This window comes from Panthera uncia, chromosome B1 (assembly GCF_023721935.1).
Source record: "Panthera uncia isolate 11264 chromosome B1, Puncia_PCG_1.0, whole genome shotgun sequence".
Classification (NCBI taxonomy): Eukaryota; Metazoa; Chordata; class Mammalia; order Carnivora; family Felidae; genus Panthera; species Panthera uncia.
This window is the reverse complement of record NC_064811.1, coordinates 174,042,837-174,060,588: the sequence shown is the minus strand read 5'-3', so window position 1 is coordinate 174,060,588 and position 17,752 is coordinate 174,042,837. Positions and strand designations below refer to the sequence as shown.

The window sequence follows — 17,752 nt, the reverse complement described above, 5'->3', positions numbered from 1 at the left end:
ATTCAATGAATATAAGTGGGAAAAGTAAATTGCGAATGAATGCACTTTCCTTGGAAAGAAACTCTTACGAACATGATTTCCATGATGCTGATAGCAGGGCAGCGGGGGGCGGGGGGGGGGGGGTGGTGGTGGTGAAGCTTTTTCTTGGGGACAGGTTAGAACATAGTGTTGAATGGCTGGTGTTCCAGAGCCTCATATGAGTGGCCAATATGATATAACAATTTATGCAGATGATATTTAATATTCAAGTCAGACAATAACATGCTGGTATCTGCCAATGTAATTGAGGAAGACACGTATCCGTCAGATAAAAAAAAAAAATCACTTACACTTCTCCGGGGGTTGCTATGAAGCCAGCTCATTTCATGGATGATGCCTCTGAAGAAACACTGAGGTAGGTAAGGGAGGCAGAAAACTGTGGATTTAGTGGTTGTTCACGTAGCCAGAGGGTAATGATGTGGTATCACCCTTTTCACATCACCCTAGACATGGGGAGGGAAAGGTTGGCTAAGGAAATTAAATATTCACTCACAGACACATGAGGGGACACCTTCCTCCTCACCCTTTGTTTTTGAAACCCCATGACAAATCGATCAGTTTTTTTCTATATAGTCCAAACCCCCAGATGGGTTGTGTTGTTATACAACTTGTGCTCATGCAGGGAGATTATTTTATGAATTTTGTGTCAGTACGTGTCTCGGTTTAATAAAAATAACCCTCTCTTGGAGACAGCTACGGACATCTGAGCACAGCACGGTCAGGGTGAGGGGTCTCCTGCAGGTACTATTTTGTGTTTCCTTTTATGAGAAAACATTACAAAAAAGTAAATAGCAAATGTATCTTGCATACTCGTTAGTGGACATAAACTTTTAGTAAAATGCTAATCATCATTAGTTTAAAAACATTTTTTTAATAAAATTAAAAATCAAGAATTTCAAACAGACTAACTGTACATAATCTAAGTTTAAAGGAAAGTAGTTTACAAAAGAGACACCGGGAAAAATAACCGATAAGGGAATTTGGGGCACGGAGAAGTTTTGAGTCACTGTTTTTGGGCACAAGTAATATAACTGAGTGGACATCATCCACTGATGAGATATTTTTGGTTCCATCTCAATTTGAGCTCAGGCTCAGGCACTACCATTTACTCTCCACTCACATGCCAGCTGGGCTGATAAATCCCTTTCCTAAAGTAAGTCCCTATCTCTAAAGAAGAGTCGGTTCCTTTTCAGGGCAGGTCATTTTCCTCTTGCACATATGGAGGCTGGGACACTGTATGACACTCTGTGCTCCAGGAGATCAGAACTCGCCCAGGGTTTTAGAGAACAGGAATATGCAGAACCAGGAGAGCCTTTAGAGATGAGTCACAAAGCTGACTTTCTAATGCTGGAGGCTAAGGAAAAGCCAAATGAACTAGAACTACTCAACCCAAAGAAGACTGGACGTTGAATATAATAAATAACCGTTCATATCTGAAAACAGTAACAATTCCCACGGAGACAGGTGCATCACACAGGAGTTAGGAAGAATTTGCAAATAATTATATAAGAAACAAAAAAGGGAGTTGAGCATTTGGGTGCTAGCGTGGGATATTACATTATTATCTGTTAAGATAAAAAGAGCAGACAATCTGACTGATAAAAGGAGGACTTTTTATTCTCCCAACCGATGATGCCACAGCATCGACTATTACTCATGATGAATCACCACCCACGTTTAGTTAACGCCCCACACATGCTGAGGTGATTTCTAGGCAGAAGGTGTACTTCATGGCTAGTTGAGACCATTTACTGTTGGTAAAGAGATCCTCAAAGAGGAAGAAGGAAGGTGTATTTTCATTATCCTATCCTTTTAAGGAGGGTGTAGCCCATGGGACTCCTCAGATAAAAATAACCCCTCTTGGCAGCCTATGCTACATTTTTTAGGAAGTGATAGTTCTCAAAAAGCCTGCCTGCTGAAAGCATTTCTTACTGATCTCTTCGTGTGTGTGACGTGATTCCCTCTAAGGGCCAGAAACTCTCTTGAGGTGTTTGTGTCCAAGAAGAAAATGTCTTGAGTGCAGAGGCGAGGCTGCCCATGGCCAGAGGACCGGCCAGATTCCGAGTCCGGTGAAGGTCGGAGCCGATGCATGCTCACCTCACGTCCATCGTGGACTCTTGCAGCATTCTCTTTGAAGGAAGAACTGCTCAGTTGAGAGGATTTAAACCTTGATTGGATTATAATGGAAAAAAAGAAGCATGATGCCAAGAACGGTATTTTTGTGTTTTCGTTTTGCTGACAATAAACACTAGTGTAGTAATCAGCCATGACAGAAGAATGCTTCAAGCAGCCTCCAGAGGGGGATTTTTTCCAGCAGATTCTAAATTACATTCTTTATCAGAGTAGAAGAAAATGCATGAAATAGCCCTTGGTGCCCGATCAAGTGGGTGAGCCTATGCCCTTGTCTTGATTTTCACCTACCGAAAGGCTCTTCATCATTGGGTCAGCAGTAGATGTGAGGGCCTGTGTTCACTGTCCCGATGTTTGTGAGTGATAGTCATTATGCATGGGATGATTATGAACACGGAGCTAAAAATCCTTCTCAAGCTCTTTTTACACCATTAGATTCTCAATGCTTTTCAAGTCTCTCTGTGAGAATAACTGTTTTTGTAGAAAACCGATTGGCGTATGGGCGGTGAAGGAAGCCATGGTTAATGTCATGTAGCAAGAGTATTGTCAGACCTCTCTCGTTGGCCCATGTTTACTCAGGATACAGAGCTGGCTGGAGTGGGTTAAGGGAATGAAGCAAATGGTCCCATTCCAGAAAGGGGAATGAAAATCTATTCTTTTGTGCGAGGCTGGCTGAGCCCCATCTCTGGGCGCCGAATGCGCACCTCTGTAAGGTGGTCTAATGTAGTGGTTATGATCACAGCTTTTGGCACCAAGTAGGCTTGGACACATATTCCCTTTGGCATCACACAAACCTGGGTCCGATTACCAGCTTTCCCCTTCCTACTCTGTGGCCTTGGGCAGATTCCTTCACTTCCTTGACCCCATGTTTCGTCATCTGGACAACTGGGTGAATAGCACCTAATTTAGGGGGGTGATGTAAGCATTAAGTGGGATAATGTTGAAAAATGAGTTTAGGACTGCCTGGCACATGCTTGTTTGTTAAATATTCCACTTAATGTCGTCAGAGGGGAGGATGAGCAGTGAGAGTCGCCCCGCAGGATTTAGCCAATAGGTACTCCTGTTCATTTCTTTTTTAGGGTGTCCTTAGTGCACAGGGTAGAAGGCCTCAAACTACCACACTTCCCAGATTCTTTCAGTTAGAAATTTGCTTCCTTTCATTAGATTTACTTGTGTGATATTTGCAAGGAGGAAGTGAGATAGTAACCATTTTCATGCTGCTTTTCGCTATTTGCTACAGGCAAGCAAGGTCAAGGGATGGTGGAATTTTCTGGAGTACCTGTCCAGCTCTGTGGGTGATCAGAAGCACTGACTTTCTGATCCTAACTTTCAGATCCCAGTTTCTTCAGCCCTAGATTGCAGCTCTAGTGCCATGTTCTTGAACTCAGTAGATTCTAGAACAGCCTCCTGATTGCCTACTTTCTTGATTTTAGGAGAGGGAGCCACTCACTGGTAATCAGTTCTTTGGCATTCTAGGAGTTTCTCCTGGAAACTCATCTAAAATGCCACTTCTCTGGCTTTCCCACTGCTTCCCTAATTAAATCCTTGTGGATTCTGTTTCAGGCACCAAATCCTAACTTAAAAAGTAAACAAGTCCCATCAGAGAATGAAGATAGAAAGTAAAAGGAAAGGCCATGTTGGGAAAGAGAAGTTTCAAGCAGTAAGAAGAAATTCTTCTTCTCCTTGTCCTTCTCTTCTTCTTTTTTTTTTTAAGTAGGCTCCACAACCAGAGTGCAGCCCAGGATGGGGCCTGAATTCACAATCCTGAGATCAAGACCTGAGCTGAGATCAGGAGTCGGGATGCTTAACAGACTGAGCCACCCAGGTGCCGCAGAAAGAAATACTTTTTTTTTTTTTTTAATTTTTTTTTCAACGTTTTTTATTTATTTTTGGGACAGAGAGAGACAGAGCATGAACGGGGGAGGGGCAGAGAGAGAGGGAGACACAGAATCGGAAACAGGCTCCAGGCTCCGAGCCATCAGCCCAGAGCCCGACGCGGGGCTCGAACTCACGGACCGCGAGATCGTGACCTGGCTGAAGTCGGATGCTTAACCGACTGCGCCACCCAGGCGCCCCAGAAAGAAATACTTTTAATTGATAAAGTAACAACCACAATTGAGGACAGTCCACACGGAACATGAAAACCTTAAGAAGGGAAGAGTAAAACTGCCCAAGGTCAGGGTTTAAGGCCTTAATGTTATTAGGTAGACCATCAAGGATCACACTGATCCCATAGGAACTTGAACAAATTCCAAATGCCTCGTCACCAGATTTGTGTAAACAGTGGAGGTCTCCAAGACTCCCTTTGATTAGAGCCTTTGAGTGATATATAGAATCTTTCCACTGGCCGCTTACTCAACCAAGGAAGTGTTAAGAAACAGCTTCTCTCAGAGAATTATCCCATAAATGGTTTGAATAATGAAGTTTGATGGAAAAAGATCACTTTGGTTGCTGTCTCGGTTAGACTGGAAATATATCGACTCTAGAAACATCCCACGGCTGGGAAGTCATTACTTGTTGGTGCTTTCCTACCTGAGGCTTGATGAGTAAGCTGCGTTTCCCCTGGGGCCGTGCTCCTATTTCAGAGGCTGATCTGTCACGAGCATAAAGGGGATTAAGTATTACAGAGGCATTCTCAGCTATTAAGCATAACACGCTGTTCTGATGATGTTTGCATTCAACCATGGCTTGGAATAATCATGGATCTAAGAGCCCTTAAGAAAAGTCTCTCATTAGCACATTTATCCACAGGTGCCTAGAGATAACAACTCTTAGAGAAATGTCAGCATGCTAACTGGTCTTCAGCTAACACTAGTTTATCAGCAAGGGTTCTGTGAAAAAGGCACTTGAGTATAAAAAAGCAACCATTTCCCTGGCAATCTGTCGTGGGTAGCAAATTGGGACCATTCTGCCTCCTCTTCCTACAAGATACTGGCGACAGAGTTTCCGAAAAGGTCTGATGTGCCTGACCTTATCAACAACCACAAAGACTGTAATGAGGCTACAGCTGCCCCATCACAGCTGGAATCATTTTTGGAAAAGGCTTTCACTCCCATCCTGTTGGACTGGCATCACCAACGGATACAGACAGAAAACTAGGCATCGGTACAAGAAAGGATAAAGTTAGATGGATTTCTTGATGTGGGCGATTAAAAACAGCACAAAGCTATTTGTCCCTTGCAGCTTGTCCCATCAAGGGGTGAAAACTATTGCCCTACCCCTTCCACCTGGGCAGCCTTGGGACTGCCTTTGACTAATAAAATGTTGGATAGGGTGATGTTGCACAGTCTCCAAGCCTAGGCCACAGGAGGTCTTGTACCTTCTGTTCTTGTCCCCCCAGAAATGCCACCACTGCTGCGTGAAGAAGCCCAGGCTAGCCCACTAGAGGATGAAACTATGCAGAACAGAGATGAACCAACCTAGCTAGGACCCCCTAGACCACCCAGCCCCCAGCTGACCCCCCAAGACTTCAGCCTCTCTGAGTACTCCAGGCCACACAGGCAAAAGTTACTTACCCTGTTGACCTCAGCCTACATTACTGACCTCCAGAACTATGAGTAAATAGGATGGTTTTTATTTTAAGTCACTAAATTTTGAATTGTTTGCTCTGCAGTAATAAATAACTGATACAATCAGCTATATTGAGACTGACCAAGCCAAGGAGAGAGGAGGGAGGGACGTACAATGCTGTAGGTCCTGATGGGCAAGCCAAGAGTTAAAATGATTTTATATCTTCAAATTGGACTCTGTAAGAACCATAATTAGCAATTTTTTGCATGCCTTGGGATGAATATACTTCCCCACATAGAAACATATTCTTAAATGGCGCCTTGGATAATGGTGAATTCAAATACTTTTTTTTCAGTTTACTTATTTATTTTTGGGCAAGGAGGAGGGGCAGAGAGAGAAGGAAAGACAGAGAATCCCAAGCACGTTCTGGGTTGTCAACACAGAGCCCGACACGGGGTTCGATCTCAGGAACGGGAGATCATGACCTGAATCAGATGCTCAACCGAGCCACCCAGGTGCCCCTTAACTACTTATTTCAGACATCTTCCTGGCCTAGGTTTTTCTTCAACATAGATATTTACAGTTAGTGATAAAGTAAAAAATACACTTAGTCTTTGTCCCAGTTCTTGGCAGAAAGCTCTTCAATCCTTGGGGTTTCCTCAGTGATACAGTGTCTTTTGTCATTCATAAGGAACTCTGTTTGAGCTCATATTAATGAAGTGACTTTTGGAAAGCCCCTCAGTAACCTAAGGCTGGAGCTGGTTTTGGGGGGAACAAACCATGTGACTAGAGGGTTGGAAATTTCAGTCCAAACCCTCTGCCTGCCTTCCCCCACTGAAGCTCTCCTTGGAGAGAGGGGGACTGAAGATTGAGTTCAATCACCAATGGCCAATGAGTAAACCAATTGTGCGTATGTAATAAAGCTTCTATAAAACCCCAAAAGGACTGAGTGGGGCCAGGAGAAGGTTTCCAGTGTGTCCAGGCTGGTAAACACGTGGAGACTCAGGGACAGTGGGGCACTCAGAACATGGATGCTCCAGGCCCCTTCTCAGATACTTGGCCCTGTGCAACTCTTCATCTGGCCGTTCCTGTGTTAGATCCTTTTATAATAACCTGGAAATCTAATAAGTAAAGTATTTCTCTGAGTTCTGTAAGCCACTCTAGCAATTAATTGAACCAAAGGAGGGGGTTGTTGGAACTTTCAATCTGTGGCCAGTCAGAAGCACAGGTGAGAACCTGGAGGGGGCCAGTGTTGTAGGACCGGGCCCTTATCCTGGGGGATCAGACACTATCTCCAGGCAGGAAATGTCAACATTGAGTTAACTGCTTGACAGTGTTGGAAAAACACACAACAGACAGGTCTTTTTGACTCTTCATTCCTTCTGTGGTCAACTGTTTCCAAACATCTGTATTGCTGGTAATTCAGGTCTCTCATATTCTATTCTTTTGAACTTGAAGATATGTTACATTCATAACCATTATCTTGCTGTTTTGCTCATTATTCTCATCTATTCCATCAGTTAAAAAAAAATTGGTCATGCCTTCCTACTTCATGTTGCATATGCATCTGATGAACACATGTCATGCAAATTATTAACAGTGGAACTGGACAGGTCTGAATGTATCCAGGCAGGAGTGGCCCGTGTATACACATCGCTAACATGGAGGAGACTTCTGGAATCAATGAATGTTAAGCCCATAGCACAGAACTCCTAAGTTGTGTGATTTTCTTGGTATGGAAACGAAGTGGTAATGAAAGCAGGGAGGAAGACGACGGTGGGGCATCATAGTTGTTTTATAGCCCATGTAACAATCACCCACAGGCTTGGTGTCTTAAAACAACACATTCATTATCTCAGAGTTTCTGTGGGTCGGAAGCCCAAGTGCGGCTTGGCTGGTTCTCTGCTCAGCATCACACGAGGCTGTGTGATGAAGAGGTACTCTAATCTGGAGGCTTCACTGGAGGATAATCCTCTTTCAGACTGATTCAGGTTGTCACTGGGATTAATTTCTTGATGACTATATAACTGAGGGCCCATTCTTCTCCTGGCTGGCTATCAGATGGAGGCTGCTAGCCTCCTGGAGGCCACGAACAAGCAGTTCCTTAACAATCGCATTACCTCAACATGGCTGCTTATTGCATCAAGCCAGCAAGGAGAAGCTCTCCAGTGCACGGCAGCAAGATGGAGCCTCATCCATGTAGAACCTAATACAATCACGGTAGTGACATCCCATCACCTTTGCCACATCCTATTGGATAGCAGCACCAATGGATTCTGGAGAGAAGCAAGTCCCAGGCACCACCCATATGCAAGGGTAGGGGATTATAAAAGGTATGGACATGGGGGTGACCCCAGTGTCTGTCCATCATAGGCACGGAGTTTTCCAGAAGGACTCCTATAGGACACAGGCCTGTATTTTTTTTAAAGATAGAAAATAATGAAAGGGAGATGTGAGACGACCTAGAGGCCCAGACTGAAGAATGATGGGAAATAACCTTGGCTGATATATTAATTCCTATAGCAACAGGCTTAAACCGAATGGTGTGTTAGACTGGATGCATCCTGGCTCACAAGAACGGAGTACTGAATTTTCAGGAAATTTGCAAGTCAGTTTTAAAATACAGCCATTATTATGATTCATTTTTTATTTTTATTTTTTAGGTTTATTTTTTTTGAGAGAGAGAGAGAGAGAGCATGTGAATGGGAGAGAGGGGCAGAAGGAGAGAGAGAGAGAGAGAGAGAGAATCTCAAGAAGGCGTCACACTCAGAGCAGAGCCTGACGCAGGGCTTGATGCCATGACCCTGGGATCATGATCTTACCTGAAACCAAGAGTCAGAGGCTCACCCGACTGAACCCCAATACGACCATTATTAAAATTAAGTGGTATAAATGTACAATTACAAACAAAGATAATAAATATACAAAAATCCTTACATCCTAATTATTTTAGTACATTTGCCATCATCTGTGCTCCCATGATTATTTGCATCTATTTTATTTTCTAGTTAGAATACTATATATACCAGTGTGGTATTATGTATCTGTTCTCATCTTTGCATTCAGGGACATCACATTGGTAGCTTGAAATCAGCTTCAGTGGGAGAACTTATACAACAGAAAATCTGGGCTTTTTCTCCCCCGGGGGAGCTGGAAGTTATCATTTACTAATACTCCAAGCCCACAAGTTTGTTTATTTTGATTCCTCATGCATCAAGAAATCTGGGCACAAGTGATGGCTACTGTTAGCTCAATGGCCCAAGGATGTCAGGGCCAAGGTCTCTGTGAACTCTTGGGTTTTCCTTCATGGTTCCAAGAAGCCTCTGCAGTTTTTAACATCATGTCCACATTCTAAGCAGCAAGAAGAAAGGAATAAAGTGGAAGAAATAGTACCCATATTTATGAAAGCAAACATCTCCAAGAAGACTTTTGAGATTCAAGGAGGGATAGGATGTATAGGTTGTTTAGCTGAGCACAATGCCTTTCCCTCCCCAACACAACTGGGTTTCTGTTAGTAAATGCAATGGAGAGAATAGATTTTAGGTAAATGGTGGTCAATCTGCCACAGTTGGGTTGTTGAATGGATAGATCATACTTCATAAGAGTGTAACGCTTTATCATTTACATGTATAAACGTGTTCTTTCCTTGTGCAAGCCCCCCACTCGCCCCATATTACCACAGAATTTCAGTCCCATATTGTGAAGGATATTGAAATCTAGCGAGAAGAATTTATAATGAGTTCTTAAAAATCTGACAAAAATTAGAAGGACAGACAAAATATCAAAAATGGGAGGGCATTAGAACGAAGACCAGAGGACATGTATTAACACTTTGCTCCATTTTTGCGCCAAAACTTGATATTTATAGCTTACTCTCTCACAGTTACTTCCTGCTGGTAGAATCGAGGCCAGTGGTTTGATGCAATTGCCTCGGGGAGTTCACATTTGCTTCCTGAAATTTGTTCTAGGTAGTTCATAGTTCATGGTAATTACCTAAGTCCTATTTCAATGTTGGCCTTACCGAATTCTGCTTATTCTGTGGATTAGCTAGGGCTCATTCCTTGGTCACCTGTAATTAGAAACCTAGATACATGAGGAACTGACAACATCAGTTGTCTTCACAAAAACAGCAAGGTGAAAAAAAAAGTAAATTTTGTTTTCCATGGATACTTTCTCTACTATGACACAATATTTTAAGAACTACTTTTAAAGGGGTAAAGCTGTGCTATACCCCTAAAATATTTGGTTTAAGAGCTTAATCTCTTAACCACTGAATTATGTTGCCTTTCAAATTAGTGCATAAAGTGCCAGTTATTTATTAGTACGGCTATGCAATAGTTCATTGAATGAGGGGTACCTGGTTGGCTCAGTTGGTTAAGCGTCCAACTTCGGCTCAAGTCACGATCTCGCGGTCTGTCAGTTCGAGCCCCGCATCCGGCACTGTGCTGTCATGACAGCTCAAGAGCTGGAGCCTGCTTCATATTCTGTGTCTCCTCTCTCTCTGCCCCTCCCCCACTCACACTGTCTGTCTGTCTGTCTCTCTCTGTCTCTCAAGAAGTAAATAACTATTAAAAATATTTTAAAAAATAGTTCATTGAACGGAACTGAATATATTTACCAGTTCCCTATTGATGGATTTGAGGTTGTTTGCATATTTGCTAGTGCAAATAATGCTTCAATGAATAAACTTGTGTAAGTGTGTATCAACCACAGTTTCTTATTTTCTGTATTCTTGATGCTTGGGCATCTGGGGCCTTACCAACTGGGGAGAGCCCCTCTGGGGCTAGCCAACTCTCGGAGCGAATGGCCCCCTTGTGAGTGTGTTTTTCAACTGCAAGCCCAATAGTCCAGAGTCCATGTCTCTCAACCAGGTCTTTTCTTGAGCTCTTGTTCTCCTGGGTTGCTACCCATCTGCCCTAATCATGCCGGGGCCAAGTGTTAGACAACTGGGGGCCGTCTCTATGCCCAGAGCCCACAGAAATTATTCACACTAGTTGATCCTAAACCTGTCTATCCTACTTACCTTGCCTCACCCACTCTTCCCTCAAAAACCACAACAGAGGGGCGCCTGGATGGCTCAGTCGGTTAAGCGCCTGACTTCGGCTCAGGTCACGATCTCGTGGTTCGTGAGTTCGAGCCCTGCGTCGGGCTCTGTGCTGACAGCTCAGAGCCTGGACCCTGCTTCGGATTCTGTGTCTCCCTCTCTCTCTGCCCCTCCTCTGCTCACACTCTGTCTCCCTCTCTCTCAAAAAGAAATAAACTTTAAACAAAACAGCCGCCAAAAAATAACCACAAGAGAGACTCTTGCTTATCTTAGCCTTCACTCCTTCTGCCTCCTGGCAGATGCTAGTGCCTCTCCATATGACCCTGCATGGTGTGGTGTGCCTCCTACCTGAAGCCCCCGGCCTAAAACCTTTCTCCCTGACAGTCATATTCGCGTCTGCACGTCTTAGCATACCTGATAAAAACAACATGCTATTTTGCACACGGGTGAGTAGGATAAATTCCTAGACGTGGAATTTCTGACTCAACAGGTAATGTGCATTTTCAGTGCACATTTGATAGAGAACAGATATGGCCAAATAGCCCCTCCAAGAAAGTCTATCAGTTTACCATCCTACCAGTAATACGTGAGAGGCCTTGCTGACAAAGGGCGATCAACTTACTGATTTGTCCATTACGAGAGGGGTAAGAAAATGGTGTACCTTTATGATTTTAATTTGCATCCTCTCACTTTGAGTGAGACTAAGCGTCTTTTCATACGTGTAGGTGCCATTTGTTTTCCTTTTCTGTGAATTTTGTTGCCCTTCTTTGCCCATTTTTTTTCTATTGGGTTGTCTTTTTCTTCATGGTTTGTAAAAACTGTAAAGCAGTCTTTACTGCTGATATGGATAGTGTCCTATCAATTTGTAGCAGCCCTCTGTGATACAGGGTCTAAAGACAAATGCAAAATCTGAAAAAGCAGCCTGGAAAAAGACACAGAGACTAATTCCCCTAAGCAGAGCAACAATTGGACTGACAGCTGGCTTCTCAGCCACAATAATGGAAGCCAGGGGACAATGGAATGATGAATTCAAAGGACAGTAAAACCTTGGTTTGCAAGCATAATTCGTTCAAGAAACATGCTTGCAATTCAAAGCACTTGCATATCAAAGTGAATTTTCCCATAAGAAATAATGGAAACTCAGAGGATCCGTTCCACAACCCAAAAATATTCACATAAAAATGATTACAATACTGTAATATAATACAAAATAATAAAGAAAATACAAAATATCAAGAAAAATAAGCAAATGAATCTGCACTTACCTTTGAAAACCTTCGTGGCTAGTGTGAGAGAGACAAGCGAGAGGAGGGTTATCGTGTAGGAGGACTTTCACTATCGCTAATGGAACCACTGGTATCTATTAGCTCAATGGAATCTTTTTCTTTTCGTGCAACTTTCATAAAGAACCTATCCAATGACCTAGAATGAAGCAAAGTTTTCGTAAGCTTACTCTCGTATGGAAAAGCAAAGGCCTGTCCATAGGTGCTTTAAAGTGACAAAAAATACACTAGGTGCCGGCTGTGGGCACCTTCAACATCCTGAAAAACCACTGATTTCTGCCAAACACCATGGCCTGAGATCAAGCATCTGAGCATGGGAGACAATCACCCACAATCCCACAGTGCGAGAGAGAGAGAAGAACCATTGGCTAAGTCGTGATCACGTGACAATGTCACCTACTACTCCTATTGTAAGACATTGCTCGTTTATTGAGTTACAATTTATTAGAAATGTTTGCTTGTCTTGCAGAACACTCACAGAGCAAGTTACCTGCAATCCAAGGTTTTACTATACAGAAAGTAAATAACTGAACTCGGAATTCCAGACCCAATGCCAATTTCATTCAGAAACAAAGAAAAAACAAGCCATTACTTCTAAGAGAAATGGAAACAATCCATCATCAGCAGACCTGAAGGAAATAGGAAAGGGAATTCTTTTAGGCAGAAAGAAAATGATCCTCAGCTTAAAGCTAAGAGATGCAGAAAACAACCTGAAAAGTAAATATATGGGTAAATCCAAATAAAAATGGAATATATAAAATAATAATTAAAATGTTTCACAGATTTGTAAGTATGTATAACTCAAAAGGCATGAAACCATGGTACAAAAGCATGAATAATTAAATGGAGTTAAAATGTCCTAAGGTCATTGCCTTGGCCAAGAAGTGACAAAGCAGTGGTTTACATTTGACTTAAGCGAAGGGTAAATGCCTCAATCTCTAGAGTAACTGATGAAAGACTGGTTTTTTGAAAAGTATAATTAGCGAACAAATAGAGCAGAAAACTGGAGTAATGCAAAACACTTAATACAAAAGAACATATGAAAGAAAAGGAAAGGAACGTAGCATAGGTAGGACCTGGATGCCTGGGTGGCTCAGTTGGTTAAACGTCTAATTTTTTATTTTGGCTCAGGTCATGATCTCACCATTCGCGGAACGGATCCCTGCGTAGGGCTCTGCGCTGAGAGCGTGGAGCCTGCTTGTGATTCCTCCTCCCTCTCCCTCTGCCCTTTGCCTGCTCACATTCTCTCTCTCTCTCATAAAAATAAATAAACTTAAAAATAAAAAGGAATAGGTAGGACGAATAGAAATTAATGGTAATGTAGTATGTTAAAATAATCAAATGTGTCAGTAATGATAGTAAATGTAAGGAGATTACTCCAATTAAAATACAAAGCTTATCAAGATGGATGAGGAAATACTCAAATTACATGCTGCTTATAAGATACTAAATATAAGGATACTGAGATGTGAGAAGTAAAAAAATACAAAAAACAAAAAACAAGAAAAATCCACCAGGCAATCCTATTAGACAAAGTGCTGTATCAGACAAAATAGGCTTTAAGGAAAGAAGCATGATTAAATTAGAGGGGATATTTCAGAAAGAGAAATGTGCAGTCAATCATGGAGACATAATAATTCTAAATTTGTAAGCACTAATAACAGTGCACACACACACACACACACACACACACACATACATATATACGCAATTGACAGAACCGAAGGGAGAAATTGACAAATAATCATTGTGGAAATTTTAACACTCCTCTCTCAGTAAATGACAGAAGTAGCTAGCAAAACCAAAACCAAAAATTCAGTAATGAAAAATAAGATTTGAACAATATACTGAACAGAATTGACCTAATCAAGATTTCACTCAACAAGCACAGGGATTATATTCTTTTCAGAAATATCTAGAACATTTACCACAATTGGGCCATAAAGTCATAACAAATTTAAGAATGAAATGGGAAAGAATTTCAGAACACTGTAGAGAAGAACACTCTTCTCAAGTCACAGGGAGATTTAGTAACAACAAGAAAAGAAAATCCCTGAGCACTCGGACATTAAGTGATGTGTGTGTACATAACCCATGGATTTAAGAAAAAAGCATGTATTTTTTTCTTTTTTAAAAAAACTTATTTATTGGTGCGCCCGGGGGGCTCAGTCAGTTAAGTATATGACTTTGGCTCAGGTCATGATCTCACAGTTTGTGGGTTTGAACCCAGATTGTGGTCTATAGCTCAGGGCCTGGAGCCTGCTGTGGGTTGTGTGTCTCCTTCTCTCTCTGCCCCTCATAAGCTCGTGCTCTGTCTCTCACTCTCTCAGAAATAAACATTAAAAATTTTTAAATTATATACATATATACGTATATATATTTGAGAGAGAGAGAGAGAGAGAGAGACCTCAATCCCAAGACCCTGGGATCACGACCTGAGCCGAAATCAAGAGTCAAATGTTCAACCGACTGAGCCACCCAGGTGCCCCAAGAAGAAGGTATATTTATAAGGAAAATAAAAATATTTTGAAAAGAATTATAATGCAAAATGTATCAACACTTGTGAGATGCACAAAAGCTGTGTTTAAAGCAAAATTCACAGTTTTAAATGTTTATATTAGCTGAAAATCCATGATCTAAGCTGATATACAGGAAGTTAGACAAGTAACAGAAAATTAAAGTGGAAGGAAGGAAGTAGGGAAGAAAGCAGGTAAAAGGGAATAATAAATGTAAGAGCAGAAATCAGGGCAACAGAAAACAATGTACCTAGGATCAAAAAGCCAAAAAAGGTCTTTAGAAAAATCTAATAATGTTAATAACCCCCGGGTGAGACTGATTAAGAAAAAGAAGAGAAGGCAGAGATAAACAATATTAAGAATTTTTCAAAGCAAATTGTAATATTCTACAGAGAAAAATAAAGAGATGAAAAAGAACATCATGGACAACTTTATGCTACACTTTTAGGAATTTAGATGAAAGGAATATTCCCAGAGAAACATCACTTGGCAAAATAGACACACACAAAAATTGAAAATCTCAATTGTCTTGTAGCCACCAAAGACTGAATCTCTAATTCAAACCTTCCTTCAAAGAAAGCATCAGGCCTGGATGATTTCACCAGTGAATTCTTTCAAGTCTGTTAGGAGTAAGGAAGACCAGGCTTTTTCAGAGAATAGAAAAAAAAGGAAATACTTCCCACCTTAACACCAAAACCTGACCAGGACGTTACAAAAGAACAAAAGAAGTAAGTATTGGTCAATACCTCTTAGAAACAGAGATGCAAAAATTCTAAGCAATATACTGGAATTTGAAAATGAAATTCAGAAATACATAATATAGCTATCATGACCAAACTGGATTTATCCTAGTAATATAAGGAAAATCAGTGCAATTAACCACATTAGTAAAATAAAGGAGAAAAAGCATACAATCATCTTAATAATGCAGAAATAATATTATATTAAATTTAACACTCATTTAAAATAAAAACTCTTAGCAGAGTAAGTGTAGGTGTATTAATTGTCTCTTTTTTTTAAATGTTTATTTATTTTTGAGATGGAAAAAGACAGAGTGTGAGCAGGGGAGTGTTAGAGAGAGGGAGACACAGAGTCAGAAGCAGGCTCCAGGCTTGGAGCTGTCAGCACAGAGCCTGATGCGGGGCTCAAACTCACGGAGTGTGAGATCATGACCTGAGCCAAAGTGGGATGCTTAACTGAGCCACCCAGGCACCCCTGTATTAATTGCCTTGGCTTGGAATAAACCAAGTACTCCAAAACTCTGTGGCTCAATACAACAATCAACACTTATCCTTACATTTTCAATGGCTTCAGAATGTGGGAACATCTTAAATTGGAATTCTCCCTCTGGATCTTTAATGAGGGCTCAATCAATATGTTGGCTGGGGCTGCAGTCGTATTGAAGAATAGCAGAATATGACACCCCAAAATAAGACTGCAGGGGTTCACGACATGCCACCCCCAAATATGCTGTTTTGGTATAGTGATTACTGTGAGCTGTAGGCACCTGGAAAACAGTAAATGAAGGGAGAGGCTTTCGTTGAACTTCCCTTACATGCCCAACGAGAGATCCTTCAAAAAAAGCTCACCTGTTGTAAATCCCCTCCCTGGAAGTATTATCCACGGGGGGGGGGGGGGGGGGGGGGGGGACTGACCCCTGCCACTGGAGAGGAGACTAGAAGTCAACACCACACCCACACACTTTTCCACAAACTACCACCCCTCCTCTTTATTATTCAAAGGGCCCATTCATCTTTCCTAAAAATCATTTCCTCTCCCCTAAGTGGCCTACATCCCTTCTTTTTCCCTATTAAGATGATATTTAAGCCTGAATTCCAAGCCACCTAGGGGAGTTACTCATTATTTCCTGGGTATCTCTCACATATGCATAAGGAAGACATGATCATACATTTCTACTTGTTTTTCTCTTTTTAATCTGTCTTTTATTAAGGGTCTCAGCTAGGAACTCAGGTTGAGGGAAAATTATTTTTCTTCTCTGTCAATATCAAGACTTGATTGGGAAGCTCTGCTCTCATGGTGTCTCACATGGTTAAGAAGTTGGTGTTGATTATTAGTGGAAGCATTCTTCTTATCATTATTATCACATGTAAACCTCTTCAAATGGCTGCTTGAGTCTTCTCAGGAAGTAATGATTGGTTTATTCCAGGATGAGTGATCCAAGAGAGATTAAGATTTCCAAGAGGTTAAGTGGAAACTGAAATGCTTTTTTTGTCACTAATTTTGGAAATCACTCATTATTTCTGCCATATTCGATTGAACACACAGGCTAGCCATGATTCTATGTAGGAGAATACTATACAAAGACTTGACTACCAAGAGGGAAGAAGAATTGGGGACCATCTTGGAAGCTGGTTTCTGCAAAAAGGAACTTCCTTAATCTTACAGTGTGTGTCTACAAAAATCCCATAGCAAATATTATACCTGACAGTGAAATTCTGGAACTTCCTCCTGAAATTAGGGCTGAGACAAGAATGCTCAACTGTAACCACGTCTACTATACATTGTCCTGATGCCCTACCCAAAAAAAGAAGAAGTTAAACATGTAAGAGTGACTATATTAGGATTGGTTCAACAGGAAGAAAAAAAATGTCATTAATCATAGGTAATACAGTATTACATAGGAATTCCAAGTAATCTACAGATGTACTTTTAATATCCATGAGTGAATTAAGATCACTAGATACAAGATCCATATATAAAAACTAATAGTTTTGCCAGCAATAAACAATTAGTAATAATATTGAGTATTCTCATTTAGAATAGTTAAAAAAAATCAACTACTTAGGAATAAATTTAAGGAAGACATGCAAGACAGCTATACGGAAAACTACATTATTGACGGAGTGGCACCTGGGTGGCTCAGTCAATTAAAACGTCTGACTCCTGATTTCAGCTCAGGTCATGATCTCACAGTTCATGAGTTCAACCCCTACATGGGGCTCTGCTCTGACTGTGCAGAACCTGCATGGGATTCTCTATCTCCCTCTCTCTCTGCCCCTCCCCTGCTCGAGCTCTCTCTCTTGGTCTCAAAAATAAATAAATAAACATCTAAAAAATATTTTAAAAGACATTACTGAGAGAAATTAAGGACATTTAAGAATACTGGAATAAATGGAGGACATCATATAAAGATGTCAATTCTCCTTGAATTGATACCTAGATTTAGTGCAATCCCAGTAGCCTTCTTTTGTACATGACAGAATGGACAA

At 41.3% G+C, this 17,752-nt stretch overlaps 1 long non-coding RNA gene across 1 annotated transcript in view; it reads right to left on the bottom strand.

The window, feature by feature from the left end:
* Positions 1–288: 288 nt before the first annotated feature.
* LOC125923882 (uncharacterized) overlaps positions 289–17,752 on the bottom strand; it is a 59,187-nt gene continuing 41,723 nt past the window's right edge. Inside the window, exons 4-5 of the long non-coding RNA XR_007458182.1 lie at positions 11,989–12,145; positions 289–482 (exon numbers count right to left, since the gene is read on the bottom strand). This is a non-coding gene — a long non-coding RNA (uncharacterized LOC125923882). The remainder of the gene's footprint in view (positions 483–11,988; positions 12,146–17,752) is intronic.